At 42.2% G+C, this 25,011-nt stretch overlaps 1 protein-coding gene across 6 annotated transcripts in view; it reads right to left on the bottom strand.

Moving 5' to 3' along the window:
- Nucleotides 1-25,011, bottom strand: part of DENND2B (DENN domain containing 2B) — a 152,970-nt gene that overhangs the window by 102,785 nt on the left and 25,174 nt on the right. For 4 of the 6 annotated variants that reach the window (XR_010721849.1, XM_066187560.1, XM_066187558.1 and 1 more), the window contains exons 2-3: nt 12,101-12,188; nt 11,452-11,525 (exon numbers count right to left, since the gene is read on the bottom strand). The gene's annotated coding sequence lies outside the window, so the exon portion shown is untranslated. Of the gene's footprint in view, nt 1-11,451; nt 11,526-11,564; nt 11,777-12,100; nt 12,189-25,011 lie in introns of those variants that run through there. The other 2 variants (XM_066187561.1, XM_066187562.1) reach the window with 2 other exon arrangements.

The following is a 25,011-nucleotide window of genomic DNA, read 5'->3' as shown; positions in this document are numbered from 1 at the left end:
CCCTGACAACTTCCAACCCCAAAATAAATAACCAGTGCTTCCCAGTCATTGCATATTCTGCAGCAAAGATATACAGGCTTATTTGCATGAGTTAAACTTTGAGCTGTTTCAGGAACCTCCTTAGGGTTCTCCAGGTAATCACTATTCTCTGATGTTCAAATTAAAAGGAATTTAGAATTCAAGAACACTGCTATGACCAATCTCAATCTATAGGGTCACTGCTTTTTGCATCAGTTGTCTACCATTTTCCAGTGTCTTAAAATAGTTCTCTGGCAAAAAGACTGCTCCAAAAATTGCAGCAGAACTGAAAACATTTTCATTGATATTTCTCCACATATAGCAAGATAAAAGAAGCATCTGCTGCCAGTATACAACAAGGTAAAAGCAATTTAAATAATTACAAACAAAAAATCCCATCAACTTCTGGGCTAGAATAATTTCCTCTTCTGGAGAAAGGGAATAGAAATTGGTGACATGGTCCTTCAGATGAAGGATGTGATCCAGCAATCCAATCTGTGATTTAACACATCATTTATAAATACTAATTTTTCCCACAGATCTTACTGCACCAGAAATCTCCATGTTATAATCTAGACCATTATATACTCATACCGTACCACAAATCAGATTTCCACAGTACATGGAGGAGGAGAAACTAGACTTCAGTTAACATAAGCCTTTAAATGAAGATAAAGGAAATTATGACAGCCATCCGGTACAGAACTCTTATACAGTAAAATTTATTAAACTGTTAATTGTTGGCCATTATTTTAAATGCCAGTAAAAAGCTTTCCATTTGATAAGTCACAGCCACTACCACGTCTCCTTTGCATAGCATTCACATACTTTATCTACCTGGTCACCTAATAAAACAATCTAGATCCCTTTAAGCATTCCACCTCTCTTTGACTGACACTGAGCAGTCATTTGACAGCATGAATGACAGTTTAAAATGAGCTCTGCTTTGACTAGAGCTGCTGTAGAATATCTTTCTAAAACTCATCTCTGAGTAGCTCTGTTTGTGACTAAGAAGAATTTTTAACACAGCAGCTAATAGCTCCATGAGATGTTTCACCATCTATTTTGGAAGGCAATATGCCAAGAGAACTGTGGTGCATTTTCATTCATCTCTTGGCTACTGCTTCTTCCAAAGTTTCTGTCCAAAGACAGCCAAAACCAAGTTCTATGAATCACTGCTTGAATGAGATCTAATTATTCAATTACTTCTAATGCCTTTCTTTCCCTTATTTCTTGACAGCCTTATGCACCTCTTGCCCTTCAGGGCATTTGTCCATAAGTCTTTCCCACAATAGGAAATGCAGGCAATTTCTTTCCCACCCATAACAGCTTTCAGATTAAGAAGAGAACTGAATACAATACCCTGCACATTCCCTTTGGATATAGTCCTTTTCACCTAAGGGGAGAGGAAGAATAAAAATCTGAATAATCACCTACTCACTGATACACTTTGCTGAGACCTGATCTGCTGCTTTGCATACACCACAGATTTATTGCAAGTTAACTCCCTCACAAAGATATTTGTCACATTTACTTTTACCTGAATAGGTAAGACTATTAATAAAGCCTCAGCTATGAAACTGCAAATATATGATCCACCTAGCTAGTGTAAGTGGGGGAAACTTAACACTTAGCTGTGAAACATGAACATCGTCAAAAAGTGTATTAGTTGGAAGGTTTTGAGAATGAGGAATGAGGAAAAAAGAGACAAAAATCCCTTTTAATTCTCCACCTTACTCTATATGAGTCACACTATTTTTTGCTTTGCCTGTTACTACATTAATCCAAATAAAACCCAAACAAACCCCCAACCTATTTCAGAGCAATGTTGTCTGCTTTCCCCCTGTATGACCACACACAAAAGAACCAATTATGAACAGTATAATATAGATTTACAGCAAATTCCTAACTATCTGTTCCATCTTAGTCACTAAGAACATAACCCCACATCACAGTGCTCTCTCAATTCCCAGCAAGACGACTCAGTTGCTTTTACAGGAATACTCTTTGGGGTTCAGACCCATTTTTCTGGAAGAAGATTTTCAAGGTAGAATGAAAAATGCAAGCTAGGGTGCAGCCAGCTGAGAACCAAAGCACTTTGTCACAGTTTTAAGCTGGTTTTCCACTTCCCCACCTGTACTGCCAAAACAACAGAAATACAAACTTCCCATTGAGATACTGGATGGAGAGATTTTCTAAGTACTGCATTTTTAGCCACAGGTTTGTGACAGGATTGGAAGAAAGTGATGAGCACGTTGTTATGCATTGACTCACTCACTCACTTTTCCTTTAAACCAAAAGATAGTTAATGGCTCTTGAGGATCAAAACGTGTGTATCTTTAGAAGAGCTACAGCCGGGAAAAGGCAATATTCCATTCAGTTTAACAGTGGTGCTTATCAGGCCTGAACTCCACTAACCCAGTTATTATTACACCCACTTCCTCAGAAACAGAGTAAGGCTTAGCATAGTGAACACTATACAAACAAAACTCAAAATGTTGGTCTCACTTGAGTAGTTTCTCTTCAAACACTGTGGCAATTTGAGTTTGCTGTGATGTCATCCACAGTTTCTTACACCATCTCTGCAAAGGTGCAATGGAAGAGATGCCTTGCTGGGACTGGTTGTTACCAGGAGACAAAGAAAACTTTGCAATAAGCTTCATGAGTCACCTAATGCTTCATTTTGCTATAATTTTGCAAAAGAATATGCAATATGATTGGTAAGGCTGCACACCACTGCTGGCAGCAGAACCTACATAACAAAGGTCACACCTTATAAAATGGTTGTCAGCTCCTTTTGATTGACTGTCCTTAAATGTTGCCTTTTCTACTTTCAATGCCAAAACCACAACAGAATTGCAATCTTGCATAGAAATACTTTATTCATTAAGCAACACCTTGTCCTTCTTGAGAGGTCCTCTTCCTCTTTCTCAAAATAGAGATTTGAATTTGTTAAAAATGCAAAAAAAAGGTATTCCCTCACCAAATACCCAGCTTGCTGAGGTGCATAGCATCCTTTGAGAACAAACCTATTTGCATCCCTTGTCTTTCATCTTCCCACTGACTGTGCTTGGTGTGTCACAAAGTTTTAGAATTATCAAATGGTATGGATTAGAAGGGACCTTTAAAGATGATTTAGTTCCAACTCCCCTGCCATGGATAGGGACAGCTTCCACTAGGCCAGGTTCCTCAAGGTGCCATCCAACCTGGTCTGGAACACTTCCAGGGATGGGGCATCCGCATCTTCTCTGGGCAACCTGTTCCAGTGGCTCACCACTCTCTCAGAAATTAGAATTTGCTATTTGTACGTGACAAAATTTTGTCTGAGAGACATCCTGATTCCTTTTTCTTTAGTGTCCTGAGTGTAGCACCAGGATTCAACTCATGACCTTCTGATAGAGATACTCAGGGGCTACCACTTCAGTGAAAAAACTCCAATACCTGCCAATATCAACAAAGCTGCGTCCTGTCTGTAATTCTCCTCAGAGATGGACTGAATGCTTCTAAGCAGATCTGATTCTATTCAGGAAAGGGCAATTATGTTCTACTTCAAAAAGCCCTCCTCCTTTTTATTAGTTATGTCATATTATCTTATTTATACAACTATTATTTCCCTTCTTTTATCTTCCCTGCATAGGAGGGGAAGATATTGGTATTACAGATTCTTCTAGGAATCAAAAATTATATGTACATGATAGAAAGAGAGTTCTCCACGTATATAATTTTATCCTTTTGCTGTCTCCATGTTTTATGTATGAGTGGGATTTGGCATACAACCTATTGATAGCCTACAGATAACAAGCAGTTGCAGACTGCTGCATCTTGTAACGTTCACTGAGGAATTTCAAAAGGGGATATTAGCTGAATATAAATGACATGCTCCTGCTCTTTTTTTTTTTAAGTAACTGCAAGAGAACAAATCTAACTGCTCACCCTACAGGTTCAACCCTGGCCAACATAGCTATCTGAATTTCTGTAACTGTTCTGCAAACAAGTCCGTTTGATTCAAGAGTGCCCAAACTTCCCTGTAGTGCCTCCACTGGTGCTTCGATCTCCAGAACTTCAATCAGACCTTTAGAGCTGACTTGGTCCCCAAAACAACAAATAAAACTTCTTAACAAATGGAAAATGTATTGAGTCAGCACTGGTTCAGCCCCACACAGGAGGTACTACAAATTGCAGAGAAATGTCTCCAGTCATGGCTGGCTGCTTCACACACAAAGAGCACAATCAGTCAGTAACAAAGAGCAGGAAGGATAATTTTCTCTCCGTATCCATATGCTTTCCTGACTAGGGCCCATAGGGGATTTGCTGATAAAACACAGCTTTGTCATGTTTGTCAGATCTGAGGCTGTCATGGAAACATAAATGAAGGGACAATCTTTAATGAGACACTATCACAAGGGCACACTGTCCCAGGCAAGAGTTGCTGCTCCTGTTCAGCAGTGAAACAGCCCAGCAGGTCCCAGCATCACCCCACTGCCACAAGCGTCCTGGACTGTTTTGTGAAGACACCATGTCTTCATGATAATGAAAAAGATTTTACAGGATTCCCCATCTACAATGATGGGTCAGTTTGCTTTTAAATCAGATCATAAGCAAATCTCGCAATGACAGATGTTGAAATTATAAGATGAGCCAGAAGCCTGGGTTTTGACTTTGTTCCCCTTCTGCCCACCTTGCACAAAGCCCACCTCCTATCCAGAAGAATAATTATATTTTAACAAGGCACTCTCAACTCCTTCACAATATCAGATGGCTTTTTTTTCTGCACTGCTCCTTCAGCTCTTTCCTAGCATTTCCCTTCTCTACCCAGACTCAGGAGCAACTGACTGTTCTGTCATTGCAAGCAACAGGTTTGTCCTTTTCTCATGACAAACCATTTTTAAATTGTAAACACTTTAATGCTTCCAGAAACCAGCACATCATTTGGCACCAATACAGGTAGTAAAAACACCCCCTTCTCAGGAACCAGTGGTAGTTCACTTTGGAGTCTGTCCTGTCACTGTGTCCCTGAGGGACCCATGTGATGCCAGATCTCAGAAGACAGCCAGCCCACGTGCACCACTGCTGTAGGCAAGATGTCACCAGAAATACAGCTGCCAAAATGACATTACACACCTAATACAGCTCAGCAAGAGGCTGATACACAGGAGAATTCACCTAATGCAGCCTTGTTTCATACATGGAAATATTGAGGTGGAGAAAGAGGAATTTATTCAGGATTTCAGGACATCTCACAGCCTGACGGGAGCAGCCAGTGCCTGACTCCTCAAATCTCTGGATAGATGGCCACTTTTCAATCAGCCTGCCCTACCTAGAACAAGAACTGCATAAGATTTTTCCAGAAAAATCATTAAAACGTTTGGCATAACTCCACTGCCTTCCTCTACCTGAGGATCTCACCATACTTTTAGAACAGGTAGCAGACCCATTATCAGAGTTAGAAGCACAGGAACTGCACTGGGAATTGCTGATATGGTGCTGCAGGCTGATGACCTCGGGCTGCTTTCTGAATGCCCAGTTCTTCCAGACGGTTATATATCCCAGGAGGCATTCTGTGCTATCACAGTACATGGCACTAAGTCAGGTTTACGTTCGTTTACTGAGTCTTGTCCACATTTGTTTTCTGCTGTCCATACATGTCAGCCAATAGTAAATAAATCACAGCAGGGACCTCGTCTCTTGATGTGTTTCTCAGCAGAAACCTGGATAATGTCTTCTCATAGGAGAGGAGAGCGTGTCAAATCTGACAGCACATTCTACTGCGCACTGAGATTGCAGCAGAAAAGAGCAGAACCTGTTGATGGGGTTCTCTGCACAACCAGCTAGGATAGCAGACCCCTCACCACACAAGGAGCTCCAAACATGCGGGTACAAAGTCAGTGTTTCTAAATGCAGTTGGTTCAACCTCTGCCTTCACCCAACCTTTACAAAAAACAACTCTCATGACGAGGGGACAATTTTGCCTTCTTGCCCCAAGACTCTCTCCACTCTGACCTTTTGTGACTCCTGCCACATTAGAGCCTCCCACAGGCAGGGCAGGGGGAACAGGCCCATGAAAGCAAGGGACATTACAACATACCACAGGTTTGATGCTGTAGGAGGCAGAAGGCCTAAATGGACCATCTCCACGGACAGGACTAGCTCTCCTCCCCTGAAGCCTCAGATCAGGGCAAGAGTATTGTAACTGTGCCTCAGCTGCCCAGGTTGGGAACAGAGTCTTGCTTACAAGTGGCACACAAGGCCAGTGCTTTCCACAGGAAATTAAAGGGGTGACCAGACACCACTGAAAAACCAATGTCTGCTCTTAGATCTTCACACCCTTCCAAAAGCCCATCTGCTGCCCTGAGCCTGAGTGCAGCAGGGTCAGTACAACAGTGAAACCCAGCCTGATGCACAGCAGAGCAGCTCTAATCCAGAGCATCAGCTGATTACACAGAGCATATCCATTGTCCAAAAGTAGTTTTATTTTCACTCTTCCCTCTGAAACCAACTTGACTCTTCTCCAAAAACCAACACCAGAACGAGTCACTTGAAATTATTTTTCAGGTGGGATTTTGAAGACTGAGTTGCAAAACGGCCCCTGCCCTGTGACAACATGCCCAGAAACCCCTGGGAACTCTCCCAGAAAACTGCGAGGGGATGAATGCAAAACAGGCTGAGCTGTTCAGCTTCTCACCTCCCTCAGCATGGGCTTGAACATGTTGACAGCAGGGTGGTATGAAGATGGTTTTGTCCCCTACAAATCTTTTGGATAAACAGGACTGTGCTCTACGTCAGAAATCTCTCTTTGTAACTTCAGTCAATATTTTCTTGGCTTGCCACACTTGACAGTCATAAAACAGCTCTCTCTGGAATACACCATTCAAATTAATCAGCTGTCAGCTATTCTTTTAAAACTAATAATAGAAGGTCTGCATGAGCCTGTGAGAGACTGAAACATGGGAATGTGAGTTGTGCAGCTGCAAATGTTTCTGTACTGCTGCAGTTCTCAAATTGGTTTTTGCTCTCTACCCAAGAGGGCATGAAACAGCATTGTAGGGAACAGGGTTTGGACTGTCAGAATTGCTCAACAGTCCTCAGCATGCCCATAAGTGTGGTAAATGTTTAGTGACACCTTTTAACTTCCGAGGAAGCTTTAAGGACAGGAGTGATGTTCTGGTCCCAAACCAACAGGCTCAGCTGGCTCAGGAGCGCAAATAATTCGATGGTTTGTATCCCTTGGATATCAGCTGCACAGAGGATGCCAGACTATGCTCTTGCCATCGGCAGAAGTTTTAGCCTCCAATTCATCTTCTTGTCATCACACTGCAAGAGGATGGGCAAAAAGGGCTCCAGGAGGAAGCACTGCCTCTGAGAGGAGGGGGAAACAGGACTCCTTTGAACAGCCCCTTGACTACAGTAGTTTGGCTCCAAGTGGGCAGAGAAGATTAAAGTTACGTGAGGCTTGAACTCAGAATAAGAGCTGGCACTGGAGGAAAGCCAACTGTGCAACACTCCTGGAGCTACTTAGGGGACTCTGTTGTCACAGGAAACTGAGGAACAACTGGGAGGCTCCTTTCAAAAAGCACTCAGGTTGGAAGCATATTTGCAAAGCCTGATGAAAGAACAAGAGCAGCGCCTGCTTCTTTCAGGTCTACCTCAAGCTAGTACCACCTGGGGACTTTGCCTCTACCAGCAGTGGGTCCATTTTCAGCCTGAAAAAATACTTTTAAAAGCCTCTCAGGCCTTTAAGAGAAAGAAACAGTTTAAATCCCAGACTGGAAGCCTTAATTATGATGGATTTGTGTGAAAGTTGCCAGATCTTGCCCTGTTCTGTGGTCAGGGCTGTGCCAAGAGTCTGCTTTGTGTCACACTAGCAACTGTACTAAGTTCAGCAAAGTAACTGGGTCAAAGATGCACAGCCAGAAGAGAGATCACTGATTAGCACTAATGAGAGCCTTCACTGCAGGGCAGAATGGCAGTGCCATCATGTCGAGGTTCTTGCTGTAATTAAAGGTAGCCATTCCCATAATCCAGTGTGAGCTGCACAGGACAGATCTTTTTGTGTGTCACATTTCACACCTTGGGAAGTCACTCATGACTAGAAAACAGAACATGAGGGGAAACAACTGAGAACTCATTGTTCATACTGCTGGAATTGAAATTAACTTACAGAAAATCATGAAAGATTTGAGCATCCTCATTAGCAGCTCTACCAAACATGCAGCACTGTTGTTTTCAATCAATTAATTCTACCAATAATGGGCATAAGGTTACAAAAGAAGAATACTGATCTCATGTTCAAGAATTTAATGGTACATCTGTCCACAACACCAGGTGCTCTGAAGATCAACCTTCAACAGAAACAGTAGAAACAAAGAAAACTACAGGGTTTTTCCAATGTCTCACAGACTTGCCCTAAGAAGAAAAATAGAAGACACTGTAATAATCTAGAGAAAGGAATAAGAGCAGAAACTAGTATTGAAATGGTACAGACAAAATCAGTCCTAGGCTTCCAGATAGCCTCAACTCATTTGCAAAGCAGTGTATTTCTAAGTAATAAAGACAAATATATCAGGGTAGCAGTTAACCTGGAATTAACCTCAATATACAACACAAACATTTGCTGTCAGCCTATGGATAGAGGGTGTACAAGGAGCCACAGAAGACAGGATCTATGCAAGATGAAGCAAGCAATTAAAACACTATACCTGAGAATATAAAAATTACTCAGGAGACACTCAAGAACAGAGAACAAAAAAAGATTTCTACTGTGTGTCCCTTCACTTTCCTTCTAAGTACAATGAGAAAGAAAGCAATTAATCCCACCAAAGAACTTCACCAATGTCTCTAGAAAACTCAGAGCCACTGACTATCCACAGACAGAATATGGACATTCAGCTGCTGCCAGAAACATGGCGGACACCTGGGACCAGCGAGGAGATTTATATCAGGACAACACAAAGCAACTGTCTTTGAAATACAGAAATGAATGCATTTATAAAGTGACAACTACAGAAGGCTGTAAATGCTGAGCTAAGGACCTGTCCAGAGGTGCTGTGTTGAACACAGAGCTGTTACACCTGCAAAGACCCCTTCAAGAACTCCACTTGCCTACCCAGCTATACCAGCAGCCTTCCTGAATTGCTCACTCCCTCAATAGATGAAAAAACAATGGGTCAATCTTGTTACAATTGTAGTTACAAATATATTAAAATTTTTATTATTATTACTATTTCCGACTTGTAAGGTATACATAGCATAATGTATGGAAACTTCATTTGAAACCATTCAGAATGCTAGAACATATGGAAATTATCTTGAAGGACCAAGGGAATGATGCCTTGTATCACTCTTCAAAGTAACTTGGAAATGCTACAGCACAGAGCATTAAGGGAAATGCCACTCAGCCAGAAACTCTGAGAGAGAATTCACCAGGCTTCCTGCTGCATCACAGCAAACAGATACACACCAAAACCCCACTGTTGCCTTTGGAATACCCAGTTTGCAGCACCTTGCAGAGATCTCTCAGGATACCCAAGCTGTTCATCTGTAAAATGTAAGCACTTAAAAGTAGCAGTTCTAACATTGAAAATCATTAGGTCTGTCTTAGAAATTTCAGGGACTAGTAGCATTTTTCCCTCACATGAACCTTAAAATTGGGAAGTAATCAGTGTTCCTTCTTAAGGAGGGAGATGGTTCAAACTAGCACACCAGCTCCACAGATATTTCATTTCTGGTCAAAAACAGCACAAGGATTTCATATTAAACTGGTCCCAACCATCAAAGAGACAATTTTTTTTTTTTTCCAAACCAGGTGATTGATATTTGCTAACAGTAGTATTTATTTACAGAATCAAGCTGGCAGGCAAGAGGTGGACACAAAGTGTTAGGTAGTGCTGATGAGACCGCAGTTTGCAGATGACAGCTGTCAGTTCTGCTCCAGCACAGCCTGCTCCTCCTGCATGAGTTCTCTAGGCTAGGTCACATCTATGACAGCATTTTTTCCCTAAAGTCTTCCCGGAATTTCCCTCTGAAGTACAGTCCTTTAATCGAGGAACAATTTGCACACACAAACACACTAGTAAACAACATCCATTTGTGAGGAGGGGAGGTGGGATAGAAGGATCCGATTTCCATCCTTTCCCCTCAGGGAAAGTTTGAGGAGAAAGTGGAGGTCAGCATCATCATTATCTCCAGCATGTTATTAGCAGCCACGCTGAAGCCAGTCAGCAGCGTCTGGCATTGTTTGGAGCAACACAAAAGACCTTCTGTTTGGAAAGTTCAAGAAAGAAAAGGCAGAGCCTGTGGCCTGGTCCCGCAGTCAAAAGACTGACACAGAGGCTGGGAAGTTCTCAGGCAGAGGCTGATCCCAAGCCCTTTGAAGTTGAGGGAAAACTCCCATGGACTCCAGCAAGCTTTGGATCATGCCTGAAACACACTGAAGGGAACAAAGCAGCATAAAAGTAGAAATGAGCATCTCCAAAGGGGAATTTAAACAGCTCAATGGTGACTTAATATATTCATCATGGTTGCTGATCCCATGTGGTTTTCCGACGTTTGGCAAAGTAGGATTATATTAAGTTTTTAAATCTCTTCATTAGGATACTGCACTTACACACTCATTAGGTATTTTTCTACTTAAAATGCTATGCATTGACTGTTTAATACAGCATTTAGCAAAAGGAAAGCTGAAAAGAAAAATCCCTTTCAAATTGCTGAAATTAGGAGTTTTCTGCTTTATTTCCTCACTGTCCTCTCCCAAAAAGGCTGGTCTACAGCTACGAAATACACAGTCTAGGACTGAAAACCTTATTAAGAACAATGCTGCCAGCATCATCTATTCATGAGCAGCCGCTTAAGAGAGAGCCCAACCCAGAAGAAACTCTATAGCAGCACATTCTCCAAACAATTACTAAAGGATCCCAAGTGCAGGGAGGCTCCAAATCCACTGCTTAATTACAGTTTAATTAATTTTCTCATTAAAGATGAATATAGGAGCATTCAAGGAGAAAGAAAAGTCTTCTGATTTCTGTAACATTTCCATAATAATTTTCTTGTATATAGGAGTAATCATTGCAGTGGGTTTAAGCTTTGGTGCTGTCAGGATCCTAAGTGATATTTTCTGGGAGTTAATTTGTTCCAAACTTTTTTTAAACACTTCTTGTAGCCTTTGCACAAGATTCAACAAAGAGCCAAAGTAACTCCCTTCCCCCCTCCCACCCCAAAAAAACAAAAAATGCAGGATGTTTCCTCTTTCCCTGGCTAATAGAATCCAACTGTTGCCGCATGACATCATTCCCCAGAGTTAGGGAATCCAAGCTCACGCTGACACTCTCAGCTGGGAGTAAACACTACCACAAATAAAAAAAAATTTTAAAAAAAAGTAAAAAAATCATCAAACTTTACAATGGGAGGACATAACATTAAAAAGGTAATTTTTGTTACCTGAAATTTGGAGCATTTCCCTTTCCACTCCATTCTCAGATTTGTATTTCCCAGACAAAACTCTGTGTTATTATCTGAGGCAATCAGAAAACCAGTCGTTTAGTGTCTAATACCTGCTGTGCTTCCCATAACTCCTTCATATGACCTCTCTCAGCACTGATTCCAGCAAAAATGATTGCAGAGAACACAGACTGGCCAGGCCAGTTGTCATGGAGATCTCTCTCCCCCCCTCTTTTCATAAGCGCGCGCGCACACACACACACAGAGATTTAAACAATTCTGGGAGGCATCCACAAAACAGCATGCCTTTTCATCAGCTAAGTTTTGAAACATTCCACCCCTCCTCCAGCCCCTCCCCAGAGTCAGCCCAGGAAGCTGAGATTTGGGCAGGAATTGATTGTGGAAATTAGAGATATTGCCTTCTGAAAAAGAGAAAACTACCACAAAACTTGTGTTTTTCTTCCCCCAGAAGGAAAAAAAGAGATGTTTGCTCACCAAAGCTTTGAACTAAATCTATCACACTCAGACCTGCAGGCTATTTGTCTTTGCCTGCCTAGTTATGAATTTGATATGTGAAAGCGCTAAAGCTTCATTGAAATACAATCATGCAGATTACAAGAAATGCTGCTGGCGTGGCCTGACTGCTTACCTTGCTGTTCTCCCAGTACCGCGGCAGTGACTTAATTAGCACAGGTATTCATAAGGTCATGCAGGACTTCCTGTATTCTTTCATGTTTCTGTAATTAAGAACAGAATTGGACAGGTCAGGAACATGCAGCTCAAACAAACAAACAGAAAAAAAATCCCCCAGCTAAACAAGAACACAAAGATATATCCGGAAGCTTTTTCTCATACTGACCATAAGTTTGAGAGCTGCTTACCCAAAACTTGCTGTCTCCCAGTTAAAGGAGAAACCCATTTCACTGACGTTCACAAATACAAGGACTGATTAGTTTACCATATTCACTGGCACCATGGTTGCAAAACAAAACTTATTCCAAACATAAATAAAGACATACAACATTTTTCCCTGACAAAAAGAATCCATATTAATCCCCACCAACGTCATATAGGAAAGTCTGGACTGATAAATCAAGAGAACAGAAAATACTTTATAAAAAAGAAAGAACGTTTATTAAGAAAATTCAGTACAAAAAATATTTGGACTCAGAAGAAGAGTACTGTGCCCAAAGTTCTTACACTTTGAGAAATACCTTGGAGACTTACTCTTTGGAGGATTTAACCAGAGTCAGTCATTCAAAGTTTTAAAACTTCATAAAAGATACTGAAGGAACTTCACAAGTCTGGGTTCTGCAATAAGCAGTATAAGCAGCAGTCCCTCTAGCGGGCAGAAAATTGCAAAGCTGCCTATGCCAAGCTAAACAGGAAATCAGTTTCTTCTGTATCTATTAACCACTTCATCGTGCTGTTATGATACTCCACCCCTGCATTTAAAACACAACACTAGCATATGAAATCCTTTATATATATTGGGAGTTGAACCCAAGAAAGCATACATGATATAATCAATATAACTAGGTTTCTACACGAGGAGATTAAAGAGCTCCAATATATTACTCTTCTGGTTGTGTGAGGTAGCCAAGATGTTCCATGGGAACAACGTCTCTCTCCATACAGCCATTCTTACATATAAACTACACCAGAGTATATTATTGCCTGTACTTCAGAAAACTCTGAATTTTGTGGGTGACAGGGCTCCCAGCAGATTGCACACTTAAACCACCTCTCTTTAACAAGAACCTCAAAAAAAGCATATACATGAGGCATATTTTACACTGCTACCAAAAACTGTCTGCAGACTACTCACAGGTAAATAAATATAACAAAACAGCTACTTAAAATGTCAAGGGTCCAAAAGACGCTGAAATGACATCACATCAAATAGTTCCTAGATAAGAAAGTACCATATGCTAAGTTTGCAATTTCACATTAAGTTCTGCTAAGAATACACCAGTGATGCCCACCCAGAGCCATGAGAGCCAAATATTAAGGAATTATGACTTGGTTTTGTCCTGAAAAGTTCCTTTGGTGTATGACTAAGGTAAATTCATCACCCGCTGCAAGTGGACACAATTTCAGCTGTGGGTCTGGGAGAGAAGGAAACTGCTAACTCCTCACAGGAAAGTAACATTTTACACTGCATCACTGCAGAGGGAGTGTTCACAGACACAGAATTAATAAAAACACTCTAGGAATTGATCAGTGGACAAGTGAAATGGCTGATCACACTCAGCTCTTCTACAGACCCATTACTGGTAACATGGGATTATGTACCAACCATCTGCATCACATCCCACTCCAGCGTTCATGGCAAAGCTACGTGGCACTTCATTTCATGACCACATCTGCGTATGTGGCAAGGATCTGGGGGAGCAGGCAAGCTGGCATTCATAAATCATTGAAAATGCTGTGTGCATTACGTACACACTCTGTAACAGTTTAAAATTCCAAGCAAAGCAAGTGAAGTTGTTAAAATATATCACACACACACAAATACATAGGAGCAAGGCACAGTAGTAAAACCATGACCCAAGCTTTGGCCTTGAGCAGGTGACTACCACAGAAGCCCTCAGACAAGCACATTTCAATTCTAAGCCCCATGAATACACCCTGAATCAGTTCCTTGCTAAAAGCAGACATATGTAGTTCAGATTGATCCCAGTGAAACATAAGCCATTCCCAAATTTTATTTTTTTCTCACTGGGCTTTCATTTGAGCACATCAATACCTCAGAACACCATTCAGGCTCTGTACAGCCTGAAATCATAAACAGAGGACATGATGAACAGCTGACTTCGCATTTATTACAACATCACAGCCACCCTGCTATCAAAAGGCATCAGAGTGTGTACCCTCACCCCCTGCAGGAGACAGACAACCCATTACTCACACGCAGCTGATGTTTAGTTTCTTATTTCCGACAACACTTCCCCTTTCTGACTGGTTGAACACACTCCTTCCTACGCTCCTGGGCCCGGGCTGGAGCAGCCACGTGAGGCGCAGGAGCAGACATGCACTGAGCAGGGTGAGTGCACAGCAGAAGACCTCACCAGGCACACCTGGAGTCTCTGCCTGGAGACGGGCAGGAGAAACATGAGCTGCCCGGTTTGAGACCCTTTACTGAATGCTTTCCAAGGGGCCATCAGCAGCAACAGGAGAGGAAACAAAAATCAGACTTGTTCCTCATGAAATTTTATCACTTTCAGTAGGTGAAAACACAGCATCAGAGGTGAGCTCCAGAGTAAGCCAGCCACAATAGCAGCACAAATCACTGGTAGGTATAAATTCAAATGAATCACTGCTCCAATTTCAGTAACGTTTTCTTTTGCATTTTTTAGATAAAAAACACTCTTGCAAAGTTACTTAGGATTTTTCCCCTCCTCGAATAACTCTCTGCCCTTCACAAGGGCTTTTGCCCCTTTCCCATTGAAGATGGGTACGCTATTGCTTTTCCTCGTGTCATCTCTACAGATTTACTGACCATCTTTCCAGTGACTTCAACAAATACGCATTTGTTTGAAATTCCATAATTTAAGACTCGACAACAAAAAAGTGAAGCTTAATTAGTCTGTCCCAGTATGTTTTTAACCCAACACTGCTGCATGTGCCTGCAGCTCCTGCTGACCTCACTGGGAGAGGCAGGGAGCTTGGGAGCAGCACTTCCTCATCACCAGGCAGTGACTTGCAGAGGTATGGAAACAAGGGGGAAAGCCCGAGCCAGCTGTTAATGTAAAGCACACATGCACTACAAAAACTGTGTTCTTCGCTCTTTTTATAGAGACCCAGCACTCAATACATTTGCATAGGGAATTCTGTGGACTGCCAGGTGGGGCAAAGTGATGACAGGCAGGGCAGCAGACACCACACACTCTGAAGCAGTCCCATAGCACCACTGAGTTCTTTAAATTCTTTCAATTAACAGTGCACAGCACTGGCCCTTATTGGTAACACTTCAACACAATGGTATAAGAACACAACAGAAAGCAAGTGGCACAAGATAACACCTCTGACCCCAAAGGCATCATCTACTGAAGTGATTAAACCTTTCATTGCCTTCAGTGGCATGTTAATTTCAATTTTGCCCCACTGCATGTTTTGCTAGGATTGTGGTATCTAAATAAGCAGCACAAAAGTAGATAGTAGCCCTGCAAACAACAGCAAAGGAGTTGACTCAATGTAGGAGCTCCCCAGTTGCAAGGGGACTGCACAGGTGAAAGACTACGATCAGTCAACTACAGACTTGTTTTCTTCCCCCATTTCAAATCCATTACTTACAGTATATACACAAGTCTCTTCTAACAGGAGAATTAAGTTTCCATAACCTCCTCAATAATCTAGCAAAAATCAGGTTTGCAGCACAGTACTAGTTTCACTAACCCAGAAAAAAAAATTGTGTGTGTATATCCCCAGTATTTATATAGTATGTATATAGGAAATGACTAATCATAGCTGTGTTCTCTTTGAGATGCTGCCAATCCCTTTATGGCCCTATATCCCATTTCAGTTTGATCTCATTCTGCAAATGAGAGCCTGCCATTCTGGGGTCTGACCCTGACACTGCAACTGTCTGCAAGACAGCAATTTGAAAACGTTTCTAATTCACTAAAACTAAGGGGAGATCTGCACCTGGGGGTCATGACAAGAAGCTGACATGCACTCAATTGCTGTGCAAACACTCATTCAAAAATAAAGTGGCTTAACTTTGTGGCTATTATTATTTTAGGCCCCGATTCAGCAAAGCACTTAAACATTGACTTCAAAAGAACTTAAAAATACACCAAACACGTGCTACAATATTTTACCAAAGTGGTGGTTTAGAAATGTCATACATTTTAGAAAAGAGAGGTGGACAGAGTTTTTATTTGGTGGTTAAAGCTTTAAGACACTGTTTGGTAATACTGGGACACAATCCTCATGCTAAACCTACTAATGACACTGAAAATTTGCTGAGCAAGAAGCTGAATAATTCCTTAATAAAACAACTTGAAATGTGAACATTGTGGAATTAACTCATGCGTATGCCTGGTTTGAGAATTATCCATACCTATGGTCTGATTCATGACAAGAGACACATATTACAGCTCACCCTGCTAGAAAAGCAGTGCAAAGCCAAGCAAGCCATACAAACTGGCTCTGGGCCCAGGCAGCCAATTCAGCCAGCCCTCAACATCCCAGCACTGCAAACTGTGTCAGATGGCACCAGGCCAAGGCACAAGCCAAGCCAGAGGGATAACCAAAAGGTGGGAATCTCATATAAAAAAGTCCTTCTGCTCCTTAACTCTCCAGAGTCAGCCCTGTCTGCAACCCATCTTCCTTCCAGTCAACACCCTTCCTCGCATGGCTCTGCTGCATCCCAGGCGTGCCCAAAAGGGAGAGACAGGAAGCTGTAGGTCAAAAACTGATGGAGAGAGAGAAGCCCAAGGAGAGGTTATTTGTCCTGTCTGAATATCCCCATCAAGGGTGGATTTATGCCCCAAGCAGAAGGGCAAATGAAACAAGCAGGCTTGTTTCTCACAGGCTTCCCGTGAGAACCAGCCATATCAGGAGAGATGTTAACGAGTTGCTTGAAACTCCACAGGATTTCTGATTTTACCCTACATGAATGCAAGATCTCCATTTGTCTCACTTCACTACCGTTTCTTTCAAGTAGAAGTGAAAAGGACAAGTTTCTGTTGCTCCTGTTCACAGCACGCATCCTGTCACACAAGATGCTACACATGGGACTAGAAGACAATTCAAAAAACAGATCCCCTCACACCTGGAATTGCACTGAAGCAGAACACACAAGAATATAACTTTGGGAGGACTAAATCTTGTGTGAATCTGAGCAACTGCTGCATAGCTTTGACTTAATGGGAACAGAGGGGCAGAATCCTTCTCAGAGGACATAAGTTATGGGAATACAGGTCATATAAGCCAGATCCCAGCTCAAGGGGAGCTTTTCAAATTCTTGTCAAAGTATCCCACTACCTGTACTTGCATCCAGGTAGTGGGACAAAGAAAAAGATGCTGTTGGGAATCATCTCTATTGTTGCACTGGCTATATGAAGCTAACAAAGGAAAGAGAATCTTCTAGCAAAGCAAGGGACACAAGGACAAATAACATTGCAGGGATGACTTCTGAAGCAGAATATAGGTGGTGGTTGCATTTTTTGCATTTTTTCCCCTGCAAAGATGCTTTCCAGAGCAAAGGGGCTCTTAAGTTAAGCTCAAAATGGAAAATGTGGGCCTAAGGCTGTGCATCCAGTATGATATCACCTTGTTTACATGAGAAAAAAAAAATCACAACCAATAGCACTGTACACTCTTTGAACTTCTAAATAGACAAATAAATAGATAAATAATGACAACATGTTTTGTGATTCCTTTTGATCATCAACTATGAAAGTTCACAGGAAGTTTATACAATCCCCTCTGACTGGACAGATCTTATCTTCCAAATGCTAGGAGCCAAGAGACTCCAAGAAGAAAGTGTCAGCCTGATGTTCCTTTAGACAAAAGGCAATGACTTCTCTGTGTGCTAACACAGTTGGCTTCCTTTATTTTAGTCATGACTTGAACTTCCAAGCTGGCCTGGACACTCTGTGAACTGCTGCTAACATGCATGGGGAATGCCTGTGAGCCCCACTTCTCATCTCTGGGGAGGATGGATAGGGCAAGCACTGGCCCAGCACTACTCCCATCACCTTCACTCCATGGAAATCAAAGCCAGTGGCAGCGTGTTTTTTCTCAGGGATACAAAGAGTTTGTCTTTTGTACTGTCATAAACGACATAGCAGGCAGATTTTAAGCCACAGACATAGTATTTTTCATCTCTACTCTGGATAGAACAGATAAACATAATATTGCTTTGAATATGCAGAGCTCCTTTCATTCAAGGCCCTCAGGGTGCTTTGCAAAGCCACATAAATGTCACTCCAGTGTGGCTGCTCAGAAAAATGGAGTTCAATGGCTTTGTGTAAGTCTGCACAGTGGCCCTCTGGAAATTGTGTGCGACCAACAGTGTTCTAAACACCAGGTTCTGCTGCTTGCCCCGAGGCCAGAGTTAGAACCTGGAAGGCATTTGGGGTCAGTCAAAATTGGGGTTTTCTGGAAAACAGTTTAGGCATGGGAAACAGCCAAAATGAGGCACTTTTTTCTAGCTGGTTTCCAGTACCACAGAGAAAATGAATGTCAGCGACATTGGAGTGACTAGGATGAGCTTGTGCAAAACAAAAGAAATCCAAAACCAGACCATGCAGACAGTTCAAAAACATTTTATGAACTCTGTTTGTTTCTCAGTACCTCAGTGCTTCCTGGGCTTACAGTTGGAGTGTGGTACAGAGATGCCCATATAAGCCACAGCCACCCTAACGCCAGAACTGGAAGCAGCACAGCGCCAACAGCACAAAGCAGTGCTTGAACTGGTGCAGCTGTATTTTCTGGGAAAGGGGCCGTCGCTCCACACAGTGCCCCATTGCAGTCTAGGGCAGTGCAGACCTCCTGAAGTCAGCTCCAGGGCTCTTTGTGCTGACATCCACTATGTGGCACGCACATTCCCAGAGCAACACACTGGAGACCACAGAGGAAGCCAGTCCCAGCGCTGGAAATTCATCTCCCAGCACTCAAGGTCCAGATGAATGTTTTAAAAGCAAGGTCATCCTTCCTTCTTCAATTCTGACATTCCTCCAAACAAAGCAGGGGGATATCTCTGAAAATAGCCCCAGATCCAAGGATGGACTCTCCCAACATCCACGTTTAGGCTGCTGGAGAATCACACACTTACATATCTTTTCTTCACCACTAAGAGTAGAGGTAATTACTTAAGGAAAAAAAAGTACATATTCTGCTTCATTCTCATCAAAACAGATGACTCAGAAATAAGATTCTGCCTCTTGACATGGAAAAGCATAATTTCTTATTTTCATTAAACTACTTCCCATTTTAGAGACAAAAGGAAAGCAAGAATCAGCCTCTTTTTTTTTTTTTTTTTCACATCAAACTGAAAAGGGTGGAACTTGGGAAAGCACCAGTGCTTTTCTTCCAAGTCTGGGAAAAGGATACAGTTTACATAGACCAGGACACTGTTAGAGATATTTTTCCCTTTAAAACACTGGATAAGGTCCATGTAGTCACATGATGTTCCCCATTGCTATGTACATTGTTTTAAGGGAATGAACAAAACTCCCTCCCTGGAACTGCTGCTGGTTGATGTTCATAATATGGAAGTGGTGAAATCCCACAACACAGGCTCAGTGTCAGCCATTCAGTGTGCACAGACCACACACCAGAAAGTCTGCAAAAGATCTTCCTGCCAGCGAAGAAGGGCAAGCAAAACCTCTCTTCAAAGCCTCAGTTTCTAGCTAATCTCTAACCTGGGTAGCACTGAATGCTGCACCCAGCATGTCCATCTAAACCCCACAGCTGGGCCAGGCTGCCAAAGGGACTGGACATCCCCAGCCAATCCCAGAGTTATGCCAAGACCTAAACATGTAAGCCATAGCTGTTACCCTTGCAGCTGGGTGTGTGTGTGCACTGCAAACACAAGTTAGTGCTTACAGTGCTGGAAGCAGCTCATGGAAAGTCTGAACCGTAAGATGCAAATCATTAGGAGCACGCATCACAACTTGCTCTGGGGAAAATTCCCCATTCAAGAACAGACATGCTGATTACGTCTCCAGTTTTCTGATTTCCTGACATGTGAAAGTCCCATCAGTAAGCATGAGAGCTCTGTGCTTACTGAAGGCATAAAGCAACGCTCTCAGTTTGCCAGAAAGAGCTGAAAGGGCTATTTTGCACATATGCATGGTGTTGAAAACCTCTACGCTTCCTCCTGCGCTGTGTGGAGAGGCCTAACAAGGAGTCACAAGAGTCAAATGCTGTTCTTGCTTTTGACACCATGCAGGTATATGACCTTGGATAGCTTTCTTTGCCTAGTAACACGAGGCCTGTTTGGCTTTCTGAAGGTGTTGGAGCAATGCAGAAAAGTGTAATCCCACCATGAACTTCAAACAATATCTACTTTTGGTCACGTTATACAATTCTGTACATTAAACAATGTCTAAGCTGTTTCCAGTTTCTTAACCTGCACCTGAAAAAAGCCAAACATGAATAGGATTTCCTCATCATCCTTACCACCGAAAAAAGAATTTTCCCTCACAATTTACATGGTGCAAATGCTGTCCTGAGCCAGTGAAAAAAATCAGAACCTGATTTTTACTGCCTATTTATTCTGACAAAATCAGAATTCTGCACAATTTTTCTTAGATTTTCGTAGTTACTTTGCAAGATTTTTAAAAAAGCCCCCAAAAAACCCAAAAAAAAACCTATGCTGTGGGTCATTTTTAGAATCCCCTCCCCCCAGCTGCATTCAAAATAGGCTGCAATGCACCTGTCTTGTAAATTTGTCTTCCACAATGGTTAAATATTCCTCACAAAGCTTTGTCTTATCACTAGTTTTATCTCTAGTTTACCTGGGCATGACCTGGAGCAAATGTTAGTAATTTTAATTCCTCACCTCCTCTAGAGTGGCTCCCAAGTATAATTCACACAGCTTGTGAACCAGCTGTAAAATAAACAAGAGCTTATAGCCCCTCTTCCCAGATATCTCAGACACTCAGAGAGCCAGCAGGCTAGCACAATGTAGATGTTTGTAAAAGTGTTTGTCATTTTACATCTATTTAGAATAGCAGCTCAATACTTTAGACAATACAGCCATCCCCTGCAATTCAGCATGAAACACAGGCAACTGAAACAACCTTCTGCTTTCTGCCTATTCCCTTATCTCTAAAAAGTTGATAATACTGTATCTATTGGAATACTGTTACAATAAACTTATTAATCTCCATAAGATAGCCACAGACAGCTGGAAGGAAAGCATTACTACAGTAAGAAGAGACTGGCGATGTCTCTCGTAATTTAACTGGATTCCCACTACTAGGCCCATTTAGGAGGCTGTACTAATACATTCCTCAGAAACATTTTCCTTAAACAATTTTAACATCAGATGGTGAGCAAGGGAATGGAAAAGAAACGTCATGCACTGTCATGCACAAATAGAGAATAAGAGTCAACTGCTTGGAGGCTGTCTCTTGGATGAAAGAGCAAGCCCATTAACATTAACAGGAGAAGGTGATAAAAAATCCATATGCAGCACAGAGCACCTCTGAAAGCCAAAACAACACCAGGCAATTGAGGTGGAGAGTGGAGCAGACTGCTATGACTCATAGGCTATAAGTCTAGTCAGTGAAAAATCTGGCAGAAGTTTGCTGTTGGACTATGTCTGTACATTCCCAAGAGATTTATAGCTGCTTATTAAATCATCTGTTCCTCTTAAAACTAAAGAAACTGTATATGTTTCACTGGATTTTACATCTGCTACAAAGACCCATTAGTACAGAGTAGAGTTTTTCCTATTGAGTGAGTCATTCAAAATATTTTAAGACCTTACTTGAGAGAGGAAGGGAAACCTACACAAGTGATGGGCTGCAGTATGATCCAAAACCTGTTGCTTCAGTATGGGTCTCCCACACTGGCATCTCTGGTGTACCTGGCTAATCCTCAGAACAGGTCTTTTGAGTAACAAATATTTTCTGCAGAGGAAAGGAAGGGAAACAAGTACTTACTACAGAGGAAAGAGTCATGCCTTCAAGTAAAAGACCACTGTGGCTTGAGACAGAGTTTTTGGAGCGGGTTCATGGAGTGTGGTGACACGCAGGCACACACTGGTGCCAGAGGACCTGTCAAAACACGAGGAGCTGGCAGTGTCATCAGCTTCCAGACAAGCTGCTATGCTCAGAGCTGGAGGGAAAACCCCACTAGCCCTGCAGAGTCATCTCAAAACCCAAAGGAGAAGAAAAAGGAGCTGTGCACACTCGTGACCCAAGCATGAAGAGTGCTATTTGAGCACTGGTTAGTTCACAGGAGAGCAGGACAGAAGGATGGGCAGGACTGTCATTTCTATCCTGGTTAGCTAAACAAGCTGTTTAGTTATCTCAGAGTGCTCTTCGAGCATCTCCTCCCCTACCCTTCTCACACATTATCCACTGAAAAAACCTGTGCAAACAGAGAATGTTCCTTCTCCCATCTCCCCTCCTCTCAGTCTTACTTTTTAGCTCTTTTTTCACCCTTGGGCACGCCCACAGATTAGCCCTCTGATATAGCCATCTCTCAATGGTAATGTACAAAGATGTTATTTAATAAAAGCCATTTGCAGAGGCATAGATGGGGCTGAACATCCTGAATTCCCAGAAGGTAGGAAAGTTTTACAGAATTTAACCCCTTAAAAATAAACACAACTCATGCGCACTGGCCAAACATATAAAAATGCAGAAATACTGTGTCTACAGCTACTTCAGTGTTAAGACTGGAATAGAGATGTACTTTAAAAACACCAAAAGTGCCCTTCAGGGTCAGGCCTCTAGCTCAATACTCTGCCTTCAGAGGCAGTGAAAGGCAGTGCTAGTCAGGACAAGCCCAGGAACCGCTCTGCTTTCTGGCCATTTTTCTCTGTCCGTGGGAGACTGCAAGCTGCGGGCGAGCAGAGCCGAAAAGCAGCGAGATTTACAAAACGTTGCTAACGGTGCTTTTGTTACTCCTGCTGTACCACTAAAATCTTATTAAGTCTGTAAAGCAGAGCATGACAGAAAGCCATGTGTGAACTGTTGCACTTAGCTGAAAAGTCAGCAACTTGGGAGCTTGAGAACACAACAATAAAATCAGGACCCACACCAGCTCACGCACACGGAACGCCCAAAGCCTGCGAGCGAGGGAGCCGAGCATCATCATGCCCGTGGGCGCGAATGTGGCAGATCTGCCAGCACACACTGGATGGGGGGACAAGAAGGGATGGGTTGCTCAGCACATTTCCCTTTCATGTTTTTGAATTGCTGCCTTGTAAAAGTCAATTTGCTAAAAAACATGACAAGATAATGGTAGGTCCTGCTGAATCGGCACAGCTACACTGTGCCAAACTGATTCCTGCAGTAAATCATGTGCACTCTCCAAACACAAAGGCAGGCTGTACAGCTCTGCAAGCTCATTATTTACTTTTGCCAAAAATGATAAAATGTCTGTCAGACTTGTTTTCTCTTTATTATCTCTGCATTGAACTATATTCACTTTAGAACTCTGAATCAATACAGAAGGAGTAAACAAGCATGGTGAATTTGGTCACCCAACAATCTGTACAAAAACTGAGCCAGTCTATCCTCAACAGGTTACAGCCCATCTCCTACCCTACAACTGTACATGACCAGCTGCCTACCTGACACAGTAGCTGACTTTCTGATATGTCAATTCATCATCAATATGCTGAAACTGAATTACTGCTTTCCGTCTTTAGAAAACAGGAAACTATAAAACAATATTGCAAGGGGAAAAAAATAATATCATTATGGGAATATCCATGCCCAGCACAGTAATACCACATCTTGTTCTATTCAGGGTGAGACATCCTGACTAAGACATATCACCCCTGCTAGTCACATGCTACAGGAGTCAGGATGGTGGCATGGAAAACCAAGAGCATTAGTCAATCCTGAGCAAGCATCTTCATATCTTTTGATTTGGCTCTCCTTCCTTAATGGGAGCCAACTACACCAATTAACATCCAACTGACATGGAGTCGCTTACTCCATGTCAGCTTTGCTGCTAGTGTCACACAACTCCATATCTCACAACAGGTGAGCTTCGAGCAAGCCCAAACTCACAGCTCAACCCAAATCATCCCACTGGATGTAACCCACCCACCTCCCCAGTGATCCAGCCAGGAAATAAACTTTGCAGAAGGAGGAGTAATCATTGTACTTCCCAAGCACAGGAAGCACACAAATATTTCTGTCCACTCTCACCCGAGGAACCACATGAGAACTGTTCTGAGAGTTCCATCAGCCTTACAGGCCAGCATGGAGCCTGAGTCAGCCCTTAGCAGACTTAGGAAAGCTGCTGAAGTCAGTGCTCAGCTTTCAAGCACATACTCAAGTATTTGGCTGAGCTGGGATCATTTTCAAATGTGGGATGCAGAATCCCGCTCAATGGTTGCTTCAGTGACAGACTACAAAAGTATTCTTGATATATAATAATGCAGTAATTTATGGGGGCGCATTCTCCCTTAACCATAACCTCAGTCTCATCTGTTCTTTGCAAGCAATTGTTTCTTAAGGAGTATTGCTGTGCCCGTCATCTGAAACACAGAACAGCTGCCAGCCACAATAGGAAATGGTTTGTACTGATTGAAAGTATTTCTGAAACCCCACCAATTCTTCTCCATGAAAAAAACCCAAGCCAAAAAACACAAGTAACAACAAGAAACCCCAAGAGAATTTGATAGTCTTTATTCTGTTCATTGTTGAGAAGTAAGGATCTTTGTTTTCTCTTTCAGACCATCCTGTTATTCACAAAGTGAATTACAGACCTAACCAGTTCTATAAATGGCTGTTCCCCAAACTCATGGTTTAAGTTTAGGTCAAAAGAAGATCATTCACATGTGAAGTATGACTCTCCTCTGGCAAAGTAAAGCCATTCTGGTTCCTGACTGCTATATTTAACTTATTTTTAACT

The sequence above is a fragment of the Chamaea fasciata genome, unplaced genomic scaffold (genome assembly GCF_029207755.1).
Source record: "Chamaea fasciata isolate MVZ Bird 193981 ecotype frontalis unplaced genomic scaffold, bChaFas1.0.hap1 SCAF_7, whole genome shotgun sequence".
Lineage (NCBI taxonomy): Eukaryota > Metazoa > Chordata > Aves > Passeriformes > Sylviidae > Chamaea > Chamaea fasciata.
Note: the sequence above shows the minus strand (reverse complement) of the source record. Positions and strands in the feature narration are given on the sequence as shown.